General features: G+C 47.9%; 1 long non-coding RNA gene across 1 annotated transcript in view; it reads left to right on the forward strand.

The window, feature by feature from the left end:
- Nucleotides 1–5,161: 5,161 nt before the first annotated feature.
- Nucleotides 5,162–20,872, forward strand: part of LOC133114850 (uncharacterized) — an 81,743-nt gene continuing 66,032 nt past the window's right edge. Inside the window, exon 1 of the long non-coding RNA XR_009705582.1 lies at nt 5,162–5,963. This is a non-coding gene — a long non-coding RNA (uncharacterized LOC133114850). The remainder of the gene's footprint in view (nt 5,964–20,872) is intronic.

Consider the following 20,872-nt stretch of genomic DNA (forward strand, 5'->3'; position numbering starts at 1 on the left):
TCTTTTCGTCACGTGACAACCAACCAGATCTCCGGCGGGTAACATCCTGTTTCTTTCCGTCTGTCTAGATGTAGCAGGCTGCTGCAACTTTGTCTGAAGCGAAGGTTTTCCCGAAAATTCCCACAATCGTCTTCTTGTCGGTGGCTGCAATTCAGCATGCGGACTCCCCGCTTTCTCCTTAATTCCGTATTTGTCTCCGTTGCTTTGTTTTTTTCCTGCGTTTCTCGTGCATCCAAAAGCAGTGCGTTTTCCCTGCATTCCCATATTCGTAGACATATTCCCATGTTCCTTCAGCCTGCTAGGCTAAGATGACACGGCTCAGCGTGGCCAAACAAGATAACAGAGAGGCACCCGGACGCTGAGCGGAATGGGCCGGCCTGGTTCCGGCTCTGCACCGGGCAGGGGAGGGGTAGGGCTTACGGGGAGACCCCACTGTGGCCCGGGCTCCATAATGAATGTCATACAGTGCTAATGGTTCCTGCAGCTCATTGTCCTTTGTGTGCATCAGAGGACTGTTCAGCTGAAATAACTGCATCCATTGTCTCTCCTGTAGTTAAGCTCTCGGCTAAGCTGGTTTTTGTTTATATTTGGCAGGGATACCAACAGAAACGGCACATACAGGATTCATGTTATTTATGCCAGAGTTAAATTTTACGCACGCACGCACACACACACACACACACCACACATAAACACACACAGCTGCTTGTGCCCACACACATTTATGCACACACACTTGTACAGGCGCGCACACACTCACAGCTGCATGTGCCCACAAACATAAACACACGTATACATATACACAGAATGTATGCATTTACACACATACTATTGCTAAGAAACACACACTAACACTAACACGGACACACACACACACACACACAACTCAGTATGTCGATTCATTATTTGTATAATAATTGTACTGTTTCCTTCCTAGTCGATACTTCCGCATGTCGTTCCATTCTTTCATAGACAGGAGGTCATTCCGAAGTTCTCCGGGTGTGATATTCCAGCTTTGCGGCAGGGAATACCGGAGGGAGGGGTTTCCCCCACGCAGTAAACACAAACAGGTGAAGGAGGGAGGGAGGGAGGGGGAGAAGGATGCCTGACGTGAGGAGCGTGAGAACTAGCGTCTGCCACGCCCTGCTCGGAGACCGGCACACACGCCGGATTTGGTCGGTCGCAGCCGGGGACACGTTCAACAAACATTTTTGCTTTCGCAAGTTTTTTTTGGTTTTGTTTTCACAAACACACATTTTCCCCTATTTAGTTTTGAAGTCTGTGTTGCCAAAGAAGAAAAACAATCCAGTCCTTGCATTGCCTCTCAAGCGCTGATCCTATGTGAACCTTGACCTTTTTACATAGTGGTTGAGAGAGAGGATCTGGGTTTGGTAAATAAAATAAATAATGGTAAATAATTTTGGTAAATTGTGTTCCTGCAATGGCCATGTGTATTAACACAGTAAATAATTACAGTGGTGGTATTGGCCATCACAGGTATAATCGTAATCTATACATTTAATCCTGCTTGCAAAAACCTGTTGTATGTTTCAGGATTGGAAATATATTAATGAATAGATGTCCCTTGAAAGAGTAAGTAAAACAACACACCTTATGTGGTCATTTCGTATTTTGGACGAAGTTCTTCCTGGGTAAGCCTGCCTTACTGACAGGAGAACAATCCTTTTGCAATCATACTGTGTGTGTGTGTGTGTGTGTGTGTGTGTGTCTCACTGTGCAATAATTTGCTGTGTCCACATTTACAACCCACAAAAGTGCAAATGTCATATAATCATTTCAAAGTTCTCAAAACACAGCTTCATTTGAATACCTTTTTTGACAAACTGTCATTTGAGTTTCTCGTGATGAGCGATGTAAAAAATGCCGAGCATAATGCTAATTTTTGGAACCCATAATTACAAAAAGGAATGGTGCAATATCATATCAGATGGAACTCAACTCAATAGGGTCTGTAATAACAAATAACAAATAGCAAATAACTGTGACATGCAACATTTCTCATATGAAATGTAAGTGCTTGAAAATTGGTTATTTTGCGGTCTGAAAGAGGTCAGAACCTTGCATACCTTGCTCTGACCAAACCTCTCCCATCGGACCGGTGAGCTTCCAGAATTCACGATTTTAAATCTCCTCCCTGCTCCACGCTATATGATGGATTATGAAAGCTTGCTAGTCCTGTTTCCACTATAAATATTTTTGAGAATATTATGAACTGAGCCATTGGCAATCTGCCATAGTTTAATAGGGCCTGTGGATGGAAAAAAGTGTTATAAATTCAAATTATACTAAACAAACACTTGCCTGACCCTCATCCACGGATCAAGCTTGGGTCAACGGAACCAGATGACTTGTGCACATTTTCTGACTATACAAGGGCAAGAACACGGCAGTCTTACATAACGAAATACCACGCTGTTTGTGGTTTACGAGAAAGCAATCCGGGAAATGTAGCCATTACAGAAAACGTTGTCATATGAACGTGATTTTGAGTTGGAAGGTGCACTTCAGATGATCATAGTCCCTTCTGCAGTTCTTATTTTTTATTATAACTTACAAAATACAGTTACATTAATTCACCCCAAAAAGGGTATAAGGTCCTTTAATCGCATAAGCTCTATATACAGACAACTTAGATATAAAACGATAAGCTTGGCGCATAATTAAAAATGCTTTACTTTCCCTCCCTTTTTGTTTCTTATATAAATTCTCCCCGGCAGCCGGAGGAATGCGAGACTGGAATGCCGTTCTGTTACCAGAAAGGGGGTTTGATCGCGGAAAACAATGTCTTTGTGTTTTGTGCTCTGGCCCTAGTCACGCAATGCCGTGTGTACACACTTCCAAAAAGCCCATTCAGGCTCCCACACAAGAAATGATCAAATACCTGCAATTGACAGAATCGCGTGCAATTCAGGTACTTCGGGAAAGCGCTGGACACGCGCCAGATGAAGGGTTTATTGGAAAATACGGACTGGATAAGTGGTGAATCCCTACGTAATGGTATTAGCAATGTATTTGCCCCCCCACACATACAGACAACAAAGGCAGACTCAAATCTATTTCAAATGCACGTTGAAACTGTATTTGGCTTAAAGTTTAATCTCACTATTCTTAAAAGGCGCCTTAGAATTATGATGTGCTTTGCAGGGCAGTCTAGACAAGTGACTTTATAATCTGATGCTAAGTGCTTTACTACCCAACAAGCAAGCGCCTATCTGACCACCGTATGTGCCAAGCTGTGGGACCGACAGCGTTTTGGGCATCGCCTGCAGGGCCATCCACCAACAATTTTGCACTATTTTAACAGCTGTTTCTCATCTCAACTGTCTCGCCTCAGCTGTCTGCTAATGGACCGTTTGTAGTGCCGGTTTGCAAAACACAGGCAGGTAGTGGGCGTTGTAGGTATGCTGGTTGGTAATGTATTATCCCATTTTATATTTCAGTTTCATGGCAACAGAATTTAAGGATATCAAAATACAAGGCTATTTTGTGTTGGCGACTGCCTATCAAATGGCAAGTTGCTGCCTCAGTGGAATCACCTCAGGAATATTTTTCAGGGCTTTTTCGGGGACTGCAAACGAAACGTTCGCCTTGGGCAGGTGTTTCAACATGACGTAACATAAATGTTTTATATGTGGCCAATGACGTCACATAGAAAGAGAATGGGAGATGACGGGTGGTGTGTAATAATGGCAGACAGTTTTTAAATAAATTGGCGTGTTGTTGGCTTAAGGTTTTCTTGTCAGAAAAACTACAAGCGATAGTTGCATTTGCAGGGCAGGGAGGGATGTACTCCATTTGGCAACAACGATGCGGTAGTTTCAGTAAACCCTATTGTGGATGATCGAACCGCGTGTAAGGAACAGAGAAAATAGTAACGGCCCTGGCTTTGTGGTAACTGAGACTGGACTGTGGGAGGAATTAACCTGGGTGAGTCCATCTGTGCCCTTGTTTTTATTGTTGAAGCTGACTTCCTATATAGCCTTGGTTAGCCCTTATCTTTTGGTTGTCGCGTTTTCATTTGGACTTGGTCACGTAGGCCTTAGTTTATAAGCATGACTGGTTTAGTCTGAGCAAAGTAACTCATTGGTGATAAGTTTGAAAGAAACAATTGTCTATACTAATGTGCACAATGTTATTTGCGCTGATAGAAAATCCAGGAAAATTCCACTCTGGGCATCGCTGTTCCGAGTGTGTGTGGCGCAAATCAGATACGTAGCATTGGTGAAGAAAGGCGTGGAAAGATCACAAGAAGGGTTAACACATTTCTGCATTACAAATGAATGATTCTATTATCGGAAATTTGTAGAGAGAAATGCCATGCAAATTTAATGCTAATTAAAATCCTATGGAAAATTCCCTTTCAAAATTGCGCTGTGAAATTTCCGCACATTAAAATGTTATTTCCTGCATTACAAATGTTGCTTTTTACAGTAACAAATAATGTGTTGCCATAAGTAATAAACTTCTGACTTTGGCGCTGTCCAATAAATCGGATTCAATGTCATAAATCTGCCACTCCACAAATCCGTTTTTGGAATTGGATCGCTTTTGAGCGCAAGTAAAGTCAGCCTGTACCAGTCGCAATTAAGACATTTCAATGTCCATCTCCTTCGCTTGCAATTACCATTAATCAGTTCTCAACAGTGTATGCTCGAGAGCTCCATGAACGCGCATTGCGAATGCGTAATTAGTCATGGTTGTCAACTATACACTTGGCATCCAGTCCAGTACTGCATGGCCAAATTCATTTACGTGTATATATATTTTTTAAGTTAACAAACAAACATTCTTAGGACTCTAACATTGCACACATTAAAGATGCAAACATGCTTGTGTATATTTGAGTAAACTACATGACACAGCTGACGTGTCTTCAATTGACCTTTAATTGGTATTTATCAGAGACGCTATAAGAAGAATGCACTTAAGTAGAATTGCCCACAACGCGTTATACTTATACTATCAACCTTATACTGGTCTAATTTAAAAGGACGTGGTGTTTTCTATTTTAGTGGGATGAAAAGTGCGTACAGTCGGCGACGTATCGGGGAAACGAAACTACATTTACCATAGTGCTCTGCTTCCACGCGTCAGGCGAGCCTGGAGTGTTGACTGCTGCGCTCCGCTAAGAATGGCTCAGTGTATGCTGGCCTGCCTGTGGGACGCTGCGGTGAAATCGCTGAAAGCGTGAGAAGAGATTGAGCGGTTACAGTTCAGCCTAACCTCTGGAACACATCGGTGCCTCCCCCCTCTCCCGGCTCCAGCTGCGTGGGAGCTCAGCTTGGAATCGGAGAAGATACCGTCACGCAAACTTGGATTTTTAACATTTTGATTCGCTCGTTTCTTTTTTTTTTCTTTCTTTCCATTTTTTTTTCTAGGATTTTTGGTACAAGGGCAGTGAAAGCTTCTCATTTCAAGAGGCGCAGAGATACTGGATACATCGGTCTCGGTACATATGGAGGTGTGCATGTGTGGGAAACATTTTTCATTGGATTAGGTACTTTTTAGTGTTTCTGGATTTTACATTTTCTCTATTTGAGCAAACGAAAATCAGACAGCGGCTTTTTATAATTTCTGTAATTTTACTGACATCATGGATGAGGAATACCATCGTAAAGATTGTTCCTGTCACAGTCTGTCACATGGCTACATGCATAAGAGGAATCATGTCGCTGACACTGACGGAGCAGACAGTGGGATATTGACCGTTTATGGATACGCGTGATGCGCTGATGGGCTGCCTCCAGCGTTTGCACTTTTTGGTTTCATAACTTTACCTGCTGTGGATGCTTACTGGTTCCGCCTGTCAACGAGACCAATACCTCTTTATTTGGGATATACACGAGCACAGCTGCCAGGATGAAAGGATGCGCGGTCTGTTTCATTCACAGTGGAATAATACACTTTAATATTATGGGATGTGCATACGTCAGCGTTGACAGGTAAGACATGTCAATGTCTGTTTTAATAAACCAGCAAACACAACCGCTGTTTCAGAGATTAGACGGGGACGTTCAGTCGGCTTGCTTTCTTGCGAGAGTGACGTGGGTCAAGCAAAATCAGTTCTTGAAAACACACTTAAATCAGCTATTTGAAGTTCGTGTTATTCTACGCAACTGAAACTGAAAATCAAACAATACGCACAAATGAAAGCACCAAGCGTGTACATTTATTGCTGTGAACCCTCTCCACACCCGTATTCGATTTTGCAGTGTGTCTGTTTTTGCTCAATTCTATTTTTGCCCCGTTAGTTTTCAAATGAGGTCTGTGAAACAGCGCCAACCAAGGGTATTTTGTTTTAACATTAGTTGGCTAATAAGAAACAGAGACCTCACTTTGTTCTGACGGTTTGTATCACAATCGGAAAGTCCACGATGTGCCAGAAGTTATTGTTTTTTTGTGTCCATTATTCAATGACGGAGTGATGCTATATATCATATCATCTGTATGCTATAAAGATGTATTCGATGGTGAAATATTCCGGGGAAGGGGATGTCCAGGTAGATGCCAAACAGACAAACACTGTACAGCCGGTGTTGTTGTGCAACTGTAGCAACAGTGCAGTGCAGTTCTGTAGCTACTCCGGAGCCATAGTGTAGCACCTGCAGTAAGCGTGCGCGACAGCTATAATCTGACACCTGAATCAGTACATGTGGCTGTGCACTTGAGCCAACACGAGCCGGGTAGCGCAGGTGCCTCGCTTTTTTTTTTTTTTTTTTTCTTCTTTCTTTTTCTGAAGGCTGCCTTTCTATTCGTTTCACCCGCATTTTCAAGGAAAGCGCGTCTGCAGGCGAAAAGTAAAAATGCCCTGTTTAGCCGTACTGTATATCGTTAGACTTTTGCCGGCAGCTGCGGAGGCGTTATGAGGAGGTTCATTCACTGCCGACTAGGCTTGGCACCTGTCCCATATCCATGCCGCTCAGGTGTGACTTAGTAACCTTGCGTGACTTCCAGTGACAGTCATTTCCTGCATAATGTGTAGAACGCAGGGAAATTGTTTTAATGCCTGTATCGTTTTGGGCAGCCCCTATGTCTTACTTATGGCTACGTCAGGCCACCTGCGAGGTGGATATCAATTAAATTAGTTTTTCCATTACATATTGGCTATACGTAAAGCTGTGCCCATGTATTTTACATTTAATAGCTTAAATCGCATTTAAATCAGTTATTTTCGACACCTCTTCAGGCAAAGTTGAGGTTTGAAGCTCATGCCTTATATTGTATCACAGGGGTAAGAGACTATTGGGTTCTGCCACCAACCTAATTTGAAGAGGGAAAGGAAAAAATCCTCTTCTGTTTCTTCAACAAGAGGTTTTGTTTTTCCCCTCCAGACCTTCAGCTGGTTTTTAAAAGAGCTGAGGAGAGCATAAAGGGGACCACACAATGTCACCCCTTTCATGCCCCTGCACCCCGAAAGCCCCCTCCCTCCCACAATCGATGGAGCCTGCAGTTATCTGCCGGCTCAGGCGATAACTGAATTTCTTTAACCCCTCTTAAGAGTGGTCTATTGTAGAGACCTAAGTCTCTTCTCTCTGCTCTCTCCATGCGTATGTCCCTCCCCCCAGATGAACCCCGTACTTGCCCCGTAAGAGGATTTGGGGCTGTGGGGGGTGTTGTGTCTGTTTTAATGGCAGGTTTTTTTCAAAGAAAGAAGGGGCGGGGGGGGGGGGGGGGGGGGTCCTTGTGGTCCAGGAACACGTGTGGCGTTTTTGCGCCTAAAGCTCCGGCCCAGTTCCAGTTCCTGATGTTGAATAAGTGTTCACTCCAGCTTCTCATTGGTTAGCTCCGTTTGAAGCACAGGCTGCGGCCTGCCTGGATCAGGACACAGCGTCTGGCTCTGTCCCGCACACTGCACTCACCGCTGGCCTGCGTGACCCCAGTCTGTCCCCAGAGTCTGTCTGCGGCCGACGCCCGTCCGTTCTCTTAGTGCCGTCTGCTGCGTGGGCAACTCACTCCTCCGGCCCTGAGTGACAGCGGTGTTGAGGGCAGGAGGGCAGTTGGGTGATGCTGTGGACAAGGTGCAGTGTAGGGGATAGGGGGCGCTGTTCAGCCCTCGTTCAGGCTGTGGAGGTCTGTGGGGACGCGGATGGGAACGCGCTGCTGCCACACCTTGGATTACTGGGGAAGACTTCAGGGGGCGGATGCAACACTCGTAGAACAGAGCCTCTAGCTGTGTGTGTGTTTGTGTGTGTGTGTGTGTGTGTGTGAGAGAGAGAGAGAGAGAGAGAGAGACAGATAGTTTTATGTGTGTGTATGTGAGAGTGTGTGTGTGTGTTTGTGTGTGTGTGAGCAGGAGAGAGAGAGAGAGAGTGTGTGTGTGTGTGTGTGTGTGTATGTGAGAGAGTGTGTGTTTGTGTGTGTGTGAGCAGGAGAGATAGAGAGAGAGAGAGAGAGAGAGAGAGAGAGTGTGTGTATGTCTGTGTTTGTGTGTGTGTGTGTGTGTGTGAATACTTGCCTGTGTGTATCTGTATATATTTATGTGCTGTGTTTGTATGCTTATTTCTGAGTGTTTGTGTGGGTGTGTTATTTATGCGTGTGTGCGTCTGAATGGCTGTGTGTGTGTGAACAGCAGGGGAACAGGCTCTCATAAGGCCAGCTCTGTGCTGCGCCAGCGCTCCAGGTCACACAGGCGGAGGGGTGTGTTCAGAGGAGCACCTGTCTCCACATCGCCGCGCTCTCCGTCCCCCCCCCCCCGTGCACAGTGGGGCCAGTGTTCCCCCCGCCGCGGCCGCAGACAGTACTCCGTGTGTCCCTCAGACGCCGTCTGAGTCCACTGACCTGCAAGAGAGCAGGGGGCATTCTGTCCGTCGTTCTGCCCTCCGCAGCCCCCTTACCCAAAACCTCAGGTGCGAGGGAGACTCCAGGCTTGGGCCTGGATTCAGTCGGAAAATGTGTCCTGCGCTTCAACGGAAAATCGAGTGCGAATTACCTGCGGCAAAGATGGCGTCGGTGGGGTTCGGTCGATTACCGGAATGTTCTCGCCCAAACGCGAAACAAACCGTTAGGTTGCAATTGAAAGTATGGAACATTTTTGATTGAGTGCCGGTCTCAGCTGAAGATTGAACAGAACAGCGTGAGGGAAGTATTTTAGAAATGGGTCCTCTATGAGCTTTAGACACGGTCCTTATGTTGGAGGAAGGGATGGCGGAGTTTATTTTATTTTATCGTGAGTCTTGGCAGACAGGTGATTTAGCGCTTCTTCTTTTCGCTGGTGTAGAGGAACAGACCCGGGCTCATTTGTAACTTACCCATGGGTTTACCCCCATCTCTCCTCTCTGAACCCTGTCGTGAACTCCTCATCTCCACCCTGGGAGGTGTCTGTCGCTGCTGGAGTGTCCGTGCTGCCTGTGCTACTGCGTTTGTGTGCGTTTGTGTGCGTTTCGTGTGTGTTTATGTGGCCTGTGCTACCGTGTTTGTGTGTGTTTGTGTGCGTTTTGTGTGTGTTTATGTTGCCTGTGCTACCATGTTTGTGTGCGTTTGTGTGCATTTGTGTTGCCTGGGCTACTGCGTTGGTGTGTGTGTTTGTGCCATCATCCCTGTTTGATGGGTAAAAGCGTGTGTTACCCACTCACCTCTGAACTTCAGTGCTGCCGGGGCTCCTTGACCTGAGGCATCTCTAGGTCACCCCCACCTAGACTGCATGTGCTGGGATGTTGGGTTTGTGTCCAGGTCGAAGAGGAATGTTGTGTTTAAAGAACTTCTCTCACCGCGGCATTCCGTGCTACCTTTTTGAAATATAAAGCGTCTGTGTGTTTCTCTATCTCCATCTGTCTCCCTCCCTCCCTCTCTCTCTCTCCCTCCCTCCCTCTCTCCATCTCTCCTCCCTGTGCCTTAGCCCTTAGCCTTACCCTTAGCGTTAAAGAATTCCGTCTATTGTTGTGTCCCGGGACAGAGACCCCTCTATTTCAGTATATGGTGCAGTGCCCCCCCCCCCTCCCCACACCACCCCTACCCCTTCATTAACATCTTCTCAGAACAAGTCCCCCTTTCTGCGCTGAAGAGGGACCCTCTGTCTCGCGGCGAGTGACTCGGGGATGCAGCGCTTGACGGTGGGACACTTGGTTCACAAAGGGAACTAAAGTGTGGAGTAAACTCGGTCAGAGGCCCACAGACACAAGAGGCTTTTATTCGGCCTACAGGGAGGGAGACAAAGGGCCACTTTGTGTCCGCCTTTTGGGCCCTGACAAAGGGACTAGGGCTTTTTTTAACAAGGAGAGGGGTCCAGCTCTGTAATTCACCCCCCCCCCCCCCCAAAACAAGCATCTGTCCAGCGCACGACAACCACTCCCCCGTCCCCGGCACCACTATGCATGATGATGTGGAAACAGACGGGGGACGGATTTGAGTGTTACTTATGTTGTGGGTGACATGAGTAGCACACATTTTTAAAGTATATTCACAGCCGCAGTTTTTGGCACCGTTTGTTAGCGGAAGGTCTGGAACAATATTACGTTCTGGTTTCTACTCCGCGTGCTTATCTGATAGACGTACACAAGGAGAGAGCTATGCACATTGGGGTTGGACTAACAGTGCTAAAGGCTGAAAATTGGATGCTCCATATGGAACAGTTCCCTGGAGAAACCCTCACATGTAGATACGTGTGTATGTGTATGACGCTAGGTGCAAACACAGCCTCTCGTTGGTGGACTGAATTTTGAGAGCTCCTCACGCTTTCAAAGGAAAGCCTGGTGTTGTGATATAGATGACAACTGGGAACCCAGGGTGGAAGCTTTCACAGGTTGCTCATCTCTTTTTTATCTTCTTTAACACCTGATTTGTAAACTATTTGTCACTCCCTCACGTGGCCTAGATAGATCAGCACTTTGTAGCTGGTAAATTCATGGGAGTTTATATTTAGTACTTTAGAAATAATGAAAAGGGGGAAATGTTGAAAGCAGAATCATGTTATAGTTGTGGGGCACAGTGTCAGGTGACTGTAGAACACAGCTGTGGGGCACAGTGTCAGGTGACTGTAGAACACAGCTGTGGAGCACAGCGTCAGGTGACTGTAGAACACAGCTGTGGGGCACAGTGTCAGGTGACTGTAGAACACAGCTGTGGGGCACAGTGTCAGGTGACTGTAGAACACAGCTGTGGGGCACAGTGTCAGGTGACTGTAGAACACAGCTGTGGAGCACAGTGTCAGGTGACTGTAGAACACAGCTGTGGGGCACAGTGTCAGGTGACTGTAGAACACAGTTGTGGGGCACAGTGTCAGGTGACTGTAGAACACAGCTGTGGAGCACAGCGTCAGGTGACTGTAGAACACAGCTGTGGAGCACAGTGTCAGGTGACTGTAGAACACAGCTGTAGCTGTGGAGCACAGTGTCAGGTGACTGTAGAACACAGCTGTGGAGCACAGTGTCAGGTGACTGTAGAACACAGCTGTAGCTGTGGAGCACAGTGTCAGGTGACTGTAGAACACAGCTGTGGGGCACAGTGTCAGGTGACTGTAGAACAGCTGTAGCTGTGGAGCACAGTGTCAGGTGACTGTAGAACACAGCTGTGGGGCACAGTGTCTGATCAGTCATGGTCTGAAAGAGGTCAGATGTCAGATAAGCAGCCATGACTTCTGAGGGAAGCAACGTGCGGAGAGGCTGCACAACTGGCAGTGCGTGCGCGCACACACACACCCACACCCACACACACACACCACACTGCTCTTCCCTGTCTCATACACTGCGGTGTGCTTGTTTTCAGGCCCTGGTTTTAAGGGGTCAGATATCAGCAGCAGCAGGCTTTACACGGCAGAGGAGCACTGGGAACGGGCTGTCCACCTGTGCTCAGTGTGCTGCATCTTTTGTCTGAGGCACGATGACTGCTGCATGTTCTCACACTCAGGACACTGCACCACACACACATACTCACATTTTCACTCAGCACTGAACTCACAAATCACTGTCTGCTTGTTCGGACCACACTAACCCTGAAACCCTGGCAGACCAACACGGACGTCTGTGCACAGGCAATCTGTGTCTGTGCAGGCCTGTGTCTCATCTCTCATCTTCAGCTCTGTCTGCTTCCCACAGCGTTGTAGGACTGTTTAGATGATGTTAGATCGCCTCTCTGGTTCACAGTGCCCTCTGAGGCTTCTTCCTCAGGCCTGTGCGAGTGCTTCGTGCTGCACTGCAGCGGGGTCGTGAGTCAGACGCGCGGTTAGCATCTGAGGCCGCCGCGCGTAAACCGCGTTTAGCCGGCGGCAATAGGCAGCCGTTAGTCGACGACCAAATTAGGGGTTTCGTTGAGGGCGCGTGCTCTCGCTGCCATGACCGCACGCGAGACAAACCGCAGCGTGGCATTTAGTGCTAGCATCACAGCGAGGCTTTTAGCATTAGCGTGACAGGGAGGCTTTTAGCATTAGCATCACAACAAGGCTTTTAGCATTAGCATCACAACAAGGCTTTTAGCATTAGCGCCACAGTGAGGCTTTTAGCATTAGCGCCACAGCGAGGCTTTTAGCATTAGCATCACAGCTCTCACGATGCTGCTTTGCCTCCTCTGTCATACTCAGCTTGTCTTTTCCTCATTCAGTGAAGATGATGAACTACATTTCCCAGCTCCCCCAGCACAACAGCCCTGCTGTGAGTCCTGCTGTGAATGTGCTCTCTCCCTCTCCGCGCAGCCGTCTGGAGAAGGCCTGGAGGGTGCGCTCCGTCTGAAGGGCCGTGCTGAAACAATGGGCAGTTTGTCTCCGGGGCCGCCGGGCCGCAGGGGGCCTGCGGAGGGCAGGGGGGTCGGGGGGGAGGCCGGGGGCGGTCAGGGAGTGGGCAGCCCCGGACTAAAAAACAAGAAACAAGCGGCCGTCTGATGGAGGAGAGCTGCCGGCCCTTCCTGAGGAAAAAGGCACCTTTGTTCTGTGTGCGAGTGTCCGTGTGCGCGTGTGGAGGAAGGGGGGATCCGTCTCTCGCCACCGTTTTCTTACCCCGCGTGCTGCTCTGACCGCGTTGTCTGTGTGCGTTTTGTGCGCACACGTGCGTGCAGACGGGCGCCTGTGTGTATGTGCCTGTATGTGTGTTGTAGAGGTCACGCTCTGTGTCCTTCATGCCCCATTGAGATGGCTCTGGTTGGGCTTGTTCTCTAGCTTTATTTTGGAGGCTGTGTCCCCGTGGGTCAGGTGGAATGGCCACTTATCGCGTGCGTTTTCTCCGTCTTCCTACGTCTGCGTCAGTAAGAGGGTTTGTGATCTGTGTAATATACCCAGTATGTGATCTGTGTAAGCTACTCTGGATAACAGCTTGTGCTACAGTGCCAGAATGTAATGTTGACAACTTTTTCACCCCATTGGGAGACTTTTTGAGTAACCCAAGCAACATTATGCACTGCAGTTGATTCAGGACCGTCGTCTACAGTGGTGACCCCCCCGGTCCTTTTATCCCCAACCTCGATTCTCTAAAGGGAGGGCTGGAGGAAGCTGACCTCAGATCAGTCTTTAATCCGCTACACTTATACTTCCCTTATTTTGAGGCCCGCACTGACTGACACAGGGTCAGCCTTTAATCAGGTGTATTTAGATGTGCTTAGGCTGCCCCTAGTGGAGGCCTGAAGGCACCGCAGCTGTAATTTGGGAGTGAAAGCGGGCGCACGGCTGGTCACAGCTGCTCTTGGTGTTTACCTTGGCTGCTCGCCAAACCCCTGAACGGTGTCCCCTGGCCTACCCTCTGGGGGGAGACACAGTTGTCGTTTTCTCTTGTTCGACATGAAAGGGGGGATTCTGTTTAAACAGAAAATGAGCAAGAACCTGCCCTGCTGGAGCATTAGGGATGCCAGCCTGAGCCCGGCCCCCTACTCCCCCCCCATGTCCTGGGTGTGTTTGAAGCGTGGCTGGCTCTCCAGTGAGGTGGATAAGGGAGGGAGGTTACTCTGACACACTGCAGTGTTCATTCAGACCCTCCATGTGAGAGACATGTACAACCCCCCCGACCCCTCACCCCGCGTCATTACCTGGCAACATTCTCTTATCACCCTCTCATACCCCCTCTCCCAGTTATCACCCAATTACCCCACCCCCTCTCCCAGTTATCACCCAATTACCCCAGCCCCTCTCCCAGTTATCACCGAATTACCGCACCCCCTCCCAGTTATCACCCAATGAACTCACCCCCTCCCAGTTATCCTCCTCTCCCAGTTATCACCCAATTACCGCACCCCCTCCCAGTTATCACCCAATTACCGCACCCCCTCCCAGTTATCACCCAATAAACCCACCTCCTCCCAGTTATCACCCAATAAACCCACCTCCTCCCAGTTATCACCCAATTACCCCATCCCAACCCAGGTATTCTGTTTCCCCATAGTATCCCACTTATCACCCAATTACCTCTCTGCCTCCCAGTTATCACCCAATTACCTCAGCCCTTCCCTGGTTAGTCTGTTACCCCATAGTAATTGTGACTCCCAGTAATTGTCCTTTTACGTCCCTGGCGTTAGTCTGTCGTCACTGTGATTACCCTGTCAGCACCCTGTCTGAGGCCTGATTCCAGCCCAGTGTATGCGCTGCTGGAGTGAGCTGACTGCTCTGTCGAGCCCTGGTGTGATGGTGTTAGGAGTGTGACGGTGAATTCTGTCACAGCAGAGTGAGAGTGAGAGTGTGAGAGTGAGTGCGAGTGTCAGAGTGTGAGTGTCAGAATGTGAGTGTGAGAGTGAGAGTGTGAGTGTGAGAGAGTGTGTGAGAGTGAGAGTGAGAGTGTGTGAGAGTGTGTGAGAGTGTGAGAGTGTGTGTGAGAGTGTGTGAGAGTGTGTGAGAGTGTGTGAGAGTGTGTGAGTGTGTGAGAGTGTGTGAGAGTGTGTGAGAGTGAGTGTGTGTGTGAGTGTGAGACTGTCAGTGTCAGTGTGCTCTTACAGACCTAGAGAATCCCCTTGCTGCAGAGCAGAGCAGTGGTGTGGGGTGTGCCGGTACCTGGGTTATAGTGACCGTAGTCTGTGGGTGAGGTGAGGAAGCTGAGCTCTCTCTGCTGCTCTGTGGAGGCACCTGAATCAGAAGCTCCCGTGTTGTGGGCCTGAAAGTCCTGGGACCGCCGTTTCTTTAGTCTTCCCTTCATTCTGCCCTTCCCGCGCTCCCAGAGGAAGCCACCCTGATGTGGTGGGCGTGTTCTCTCCTCAGGAATGTCACGTTCCTATCGCCACGTGGTCACCGCCAGCCCCCTGTCCCCCCCTGGGCCGGGAGGGTGGTCCGGCTCTGTTGCTATGGCAATCTCTATGCCTTTTCCAATTAGGGGAAAAGGCATAAAAAAGGCAATCTCTCTCTCTCTCTCTCACTCTCTCTCCCGCTCTCTCTCTCTCACTCTCCCGCTCCCTCTCTCTCCTTCTCTCTCTCTCCCTCTCTCTCTCTCTCTCCCCTTCTTTCTCTCCCTCTCTCCCTCTCTCTCTCTCTCTCTCTCTCTCTCTCCCCCCCCCTCTCTCCCTCTCTCTCATTGCATTCCTGTGGTGAAGAAGAGTGTGAAATTGTCTGTGACCTCCGTGAGACCAGGGCCACTGTGGGTTGTGGTCAGCCGCAAGCCACGTTCCACCCACAGACTGTATAAAGAATACGGACAAAGTGACTGTGACTTCACCCATTACCATTATTATTCCTTGGGCTTGTGAAACCACGGCAAAAATTATGGTGTTTTAGCCGTACTGGTGGCATTGCCCTACATTGAAATAGGTGGCTGAAAGATCTATATGGGAGCCTGGTGCTTGCGGCTTGGTTCCGCCCAGGCAGACTCCCATCACTGCTCTGGGCCGCAGGATGTTGATGGATGGCGCTGGTGCTCTTGTCATCCCAGGGCCTGCGTACAGCCCACTGACAGAGTACTCCATAATGTGCAGTGCTTGGACCCCGTTGCAGCTGGGGTTCATATCTACGCGCTTTACATCTGCCGAGTTACACGTTTTTGTGCTAACCTGCATTTTCTGTTCATCACGTTAATCGTAAATGTGCTACAGAGTTATGGCAGCAGTAATTAAAGCCCAGAAAAGTGAAGGAAATGGAGAGTTTAGTTTGACAGATTTCACGTGGTCTCTGCTGCCCTCTAGTGGATACATTTGGTAACGACGCAGTGACGTAGTCCTTGGATTTTTTTACGTTGTATTGTAAACTGCCACTAGAGGCTGACAGTGAGGCTGGACGGCCCGCAGTCCTCCAGCTGGAAGAGTTGGAGAAAACGGTATGAACAGTGATCGCCTTTACCCTGAAGTTATCCATCCATCCATCCATTATCTGAACCCGCTTATCCTGATCAGGGTCGCAGGGGGGCTGGAGCCTATCCCAGCATACATTGGGCGAAAGGCAGGAATACACCCTGGACAGGTCGCCAGTCTATCTCAGGGCACACACACCATTCACTCACACACTCATACCTACGGGCAATTTAGACTCTCCAATCAGCCTAACGTGCATGTCTTTGGACTGTGGGAGGAAACCGGAGTACCCGGAGGAAACCCACGCAGACACGGGGAGAACATGCAAACTCCGCACAGAGAGGCCCCGGCCGACGGGGATTCGAACCCAGGACCTCCTTGCTGTGAGGCGGCAGTGCTACCCACTGCACCATCCGTGCCGCCCCCTGAAGTTATGAAAGACATAATTCTTGAAAGCATTTTACTTGCTCTCTGGTCCATTTCTGGAGAACAACAGTTCTTGAACTTTTGGCCTTGCTGAAGATGCTTACCTTCTGCAGAAAATGATTGTTGTAACTGGCGTCTGTAAACTGAGCTGTGCGGTTTTCTGTTTGGTTAAACATTCCAGTAGTGAGGTTTAGTAGTGAATTATATGAAATATGTCACGTACGGGTGTATATTGAAGGCATACCCCAAAAATCTTTAAATGTTATTAAGCACACAAGTTAATTGTTGAGCTTTGACATTTAGAACTGTGTCATTGTGAACTGTGGCAGTATCACATTGTGATATTAATGTACTTGTTTTAGGATAATTTCTTCCTCTTTTCCCTTTTGAAGCATCCACTGTAGTTGCAAGGTGCTCTGTCTGGCCTTCCTTGTTGGTGAAGTTTTTTTTTTTTTGCAGGGAACTGCATTGGAATTGAAGTTGTATTCATGTCATTTTTTTGCGTTGGAAATTGAATTGGAAATCCTTTATTCATAAAGTGTAAATGGTAATTGGTCTGCATTTATATAGCGTCTTAATCCAAAATGCTGTACCATTGATACGTCTCATCCCCATACTCGCCCACCAACCGCTTGCCATGCAAGGTACCAGTCAGCTCGTCCCGGCAACCCTCCGACTGCCAGACGACTTCTCTTACCGCCTGAGCCAATGTCCAGTATCTGAGCAGGAGTGAGCTGTAGGATCAGGTTTCTCCTGAAACGTATGCATATCCGAAACGTATCCAATGTCAAACAAAGGGCACAATTTATCCTAGATTAGCGATAGTTTCTTTGATGAACAGTCTCATCCCAGTTATAGGGGTCTAGGTGTGTATGTACCTGCACACAGGGAGAAAGCAATGTCTCCCTCTAGTGGAAGTTGAGGTTATCACATATCTCTGTGACACCGTGGGGCTCCCTCAGTCCTCCTTTAGGAAGAACCATTATGTTAATTTACTCAGTCATTCACTGATTATGACAGTGTAGCTTGCATTTGATAATGAAAGGAAAGGTAATTCAAATAATTAGCCAGACAGCACCCGCTGGTTTAAATGGAGCCATGTCCTGGTTTCTCCCAGTGGATAGACCTGGGTTTAAAGTATGCAGGCTTGGTCTAGTACACTGTTACATTATAAAAATGGCCAGAATACTGATGCCACTATAAAGGTGCTTTTTAATGGAAAGGAGTAATGCTTGTTCCATTCATTTGCAGAGATTTTATTGTACAAAATCAACCAGCAAGTAAACTATTGGGCTTTGAAGCAAAAAGCATGGTTTGTGTAATGTACCCGTTGATAGCTTCTTACAGCTTGAGTGCAGAGCTGCTGGCACTCTGTCCTTTGTACTTTAGAATTTTTAATCTTAATTGAGAATTGCCATGGTTACACAACTGATTATTATAATATTTGGAATGGGAATAATATGACTTGGTGTTTTAGCTGGTAGTGAGTTATTGTCCTCTCCCTCTTTGGGCGACATATTGGAAATCACATCACAATATTTTATGCTCCTTGAGCATCAGAAATGTACTTGTATAACTTCTATAAGGTTTGTTTCTGACCCATAATAGAGACAAAGGCTTCCTGGTATAATGTTGTCCAGGAATGGCACAGCTAAACAAAACAAAAGCAACATAATATCAACTTAAATTGTAATAACACTTTTTAATATAATATATATTTTATGGTGAACTAAATTTTCCTGTCCGGTTTAAATATTGAGACTATTGGCCCAAACCATTTCATGTAAAGTTGATGGGGCGACATGGCTCAGGCAGTAAGAGCGGTCGTCTGGCAGTCGGAGGGTTGCCGGTTCGATCCCCCGCCCGGGCTGTGTCGAAGTGTCCCTGAGCAAGACACCGAACCCCCAAATGCTCCTGACAAGCTGGTCGGGGCCTTGCATGGCAGCCAATCGCCGTCGGTGTGTGAGTGTGTGTATGAATGGGTGAATGGAGAAGCATCAATTGTACAGTGCTTTGGATAAAGGCGCTATGTAAATGCCTGCCATTTACCATTTACCATGCTTCATTTTATTTTTACACTGTGATCTACTGACTGAGATTTATATGTTGCCCAGGGAGTTGATAACTTACCTGGTTAAGTTAAGGTTAAGATGAGAATTTTCAATGCTCTTTTGCCTGGGCAGTCAATGTTTGCAGGGAAAAAACAACCAGGAATTGTACAGCCAATCAGTGGTCGCAGATGGTCATGGTCACTTGTTGAGAGTCAGTTTCTGAGGTAATCTGACCAGGACACCGGGGTTAAAACCCCTTCTCTTCCCATGGGATCCTTAATAAGTCAGAACCTCTGTTTAATATCTCTTTGGGCCAGTTTCCCAGAAACAGATTAAGCCTTCTCCTAGACTAAATTACATTTATAGTGGAGATTCTCCGTACAGAACTCAGTTTAGTCCAGGACTAAGCTTAATCTGTATCTGTGAACCCAGCCCTTTCTGTCCCATTTGCCCATGACAAAAAAGGAATTTCCTTTTCATGTGCGCCACCTTTTTACCGTTTAAAAAATGTGTGCAGAGTTGATCTGATTCCGTACGTGTGGAGATAGCTGCTCCAGATGAAGCCAGCTTTTGATAGCGGAGTAATGCTTCAGTGATGTTGCACCTGTGCGCACTTGTCTGGGAATGTTGTCAGCCGGCTCTGGAGCTGTTGTTCATATTGAGCAGATGAATGGGCCAGTGTGTCTGTACTGTAGGTTCCTCTGGATACCCGCTCCTGCTAAATGAGTGTAATGCAGTGCAGTGTAGTACAAATGGGTGTGAGAGTGTTCCTCTGTCCGGGAGAGGTCCTTCGCCCGCTCTGCCATCTGCACTTTCGCACACTGTTTTTGTTGCATCAGAGGGAACTTTGTTTGGTGATAAATTCTTTCTGATTATAAAAATTCTCTTCCCCAGACCTGAGTTGAAAGGAGCCGCCGCGAGAAACGTTGTTTGTTTTATTGCTTCGGTCCACATCTGGCTGTTGTTCATGTTCTAACCGCAGTTATGCTACGGTTGACATTTCTAACCGTCCAGGTAGACATTCATGATAGTCTTGGCCTGAAAACACTGAGCAGCGACGGATCCAAAAGGGACAAACTACTAATGCTGTAAGAACAAACATCACAACCGCATTACCACCGAGTTAATATCAGTCTGTTGTGAAACCACCAGGGGGCAGTGTTGCTCCACGGTAATGCTCCAGACGCTTGAATTCGGAATGGACACCGGAGGGTTCAGGCTCAACCCCGTGGAGCAATAGATTCTGGCAGATTGGCGCTATTATCTTATCATTGCCCCTGTCATTGGAACGCATCTCTCCTTGAAGATCAAAGGCACCGCTCCACTTCTGTGGAAGCCGATCCAGATAACCTGAGCGTGAACTTCAATAAAATTGATCGCACGGGGCTCGGACGACCAATCAAATAGTCTCGCGTCCCGGTCTCCGTATGAAAGCGGCTAATGGCTGTGTTTTCTCTGGGTAAATCCTTTTTGTTTTTTGCCCTCTGATCCAGAAATTGGCTTTAGATTGCGTGAAATTGAGGCTGTGGATTACACAAAACTACACAATGCCAAAATTGCAAGAGATAAATGTACAGCAGATTACAGAGAAAGGACAAATGAATGGATATGAATGACTGGCAGTGTGCACTTCACCAGAAATAAAATACGGAGAAGAATTGCAGGCAATAGAAAAGGTTCGAGTTGTGTACATTACAATAGCAACAGGCAGTATGCAGAGGGGGGGGGGTGATGTGTTTTACTGCAGTAACACTGAGAAATGCGTGTTACTGTATTCTTTACCCAGCATTGGGTAAGAAACCACGACGCAGACCACTGGGGCTATATGAATGTCTGCTCTGTGCAAAGTTGGCTACTTTACCGCGGAGCCAAAATGGAGGTGCGCTCGGTTTCCCCTCCGAGGCACCTGGGCGCAGACAGAGACGTGGCTGCACCGGTGACGTCTCCGGTGAAACCGGAAAAGTAGGTTTTGCGATTGGAAGGGTGCGGACGGTTCGGCTCGCTCGGGCGCTGCCCCCGGCTGGCTGATCGGCCCGGGGGGGGGGCTCGGGTGAACCCCACCCCCGCGTGCCCCAGACCCACTCCCTGCATTCCCTGCCTGCGGAGAGAACAGGGTCATTGTTGTTCTCCAGTTGGAACACAAAGCGGTCCTACCGGTCCTGCCTGAGTCTAGTGTTTCTGCCTGTTAAAGCACAGGGAGGATATTTGCCTGACCCGATTCTGCTCAGCGCTCTGTGCTGAGTTTCCTTGTGGGC

This window comes from Conger conger, chromosome 16, assembly GCF_963514075.1.
Source record: "Conger conger chromosome 16, fConCon1.1, whole genome shotgun sequence".
Lineage (NCBI taxonomy): Eukaryota > Metazoa > Chordata > Actinopteri > Anguilliformes > Congridae > Conger > Conger conger.